The 969-nt window shown below is 55.7% G+C and overlaps 1 protein-coding gene across 2 annotated transcripts in view; it reads left to right on the top strand.

Annotated features, from left to right (window-relative positions):
- The window catches only part of AHCYL1 (adenosylhomocysteinase like 1), a 25,549-nt gene that overhangs the window by 16,828 nt on the left and 7,752 nt on the right, over window positions 1–969 (top strand). The window lies entirely within an intron of this gene.

The following is a 969-nucleotide window of genomic DNA, read 5'->3' as shown; positions in this document are numbered from 1 at the left end:
GATATCCCTGATCCCTGCGATATCCCTGATCTCTGTGGTATCCCTGATCCCTGGATATCCATGATCCCTGGGATATCCCTGATCTCTGCCCCTGTGCTGATCAAGATGCTCTGTGCCCTGGGTGTTCCTGCATCCCTGTATCCCTGATCCCTGTATCCGTGATCCCTGATCATTGTATCCCTGATCCCTGTATACCTGATCTGTGTTTCCAGGTGCTGATCGAGACTCTCTGTGCCCTGGGTGCCCCTGTATCCCTGATCCCTGTATCCCTGATCCCTGTGTCCCTGTTCCAGGTGCTCATCGAGACACTCTGTGCCCTGGGTGTCCCTGTATCCCTGATCCCTGTATCCCTGATCCCTGATCCCTGTACCCCTGATCCCTGTTTCCCTCTCCAGGTGCTGATCGAGATGCTCTGTGCCCTGGGTATCCCTGTATCCCTGATCCCTGTATCCCTGGGGTATCCCTGTGTCCCTCTGTCCCTGATCCCTGTATCCCTGATCCCTGTATCCCTGTATCCCTGTATCCCTGATCCCTGAGGTATCCCTGATCCCTGTTTCCCTCTCCAGGTGCTGATCGAGACGCTCTGTGCCCTGGGTGTCCCTGTATCCCTATATCCCTGATCATTGTACCCCTATATCCCTGATCCTGTATCCCTGAGGTATCCCTGATCCCTGATCCCTGTTCCCCTCTCCAGGTGCTGATAGAGACGCTCTGTGCCCTGGGTGTCCCTGTATCCCTGTATCCCTGTATCCCTGATCCCTGTTCCCCTCTCCAGGTGCTGATAGAGACGCTCTGTGCCCTGGGTGCCCCTGTATCCCTGTATCCCTCTATCCCTGTATCCCTGTATCCCTGATCCCTGATCCCTGTTCCCTCTCCAGGTGCTGATAGAGACGCTCTGTGCCCTGGGTGCCCCAATCCCTGTATCCCTGTATCCCTGTATCCCTGTATCCCTGATCCCTGATCCCTGTT

This window comes from Corapipo altera, unplaced genomic scaffold (genome assembly GCF_003945725.1).
Source record: "Corapipo altera isolate COAL_440 unplaced genomic scaffold, ASM394572v1 202, whole genome shotgun sequence".
NCBI lineage: Eukaryota > Metazoa > Chordata > Aves > Passeriformes > Pipridae > Corapipo > Corapipo altera.
The sequence above is the reverse complement of the archived record's forward strand: the minus strand, read 5'-3'. Positions and strand labels throughout refer to the sequence as shown.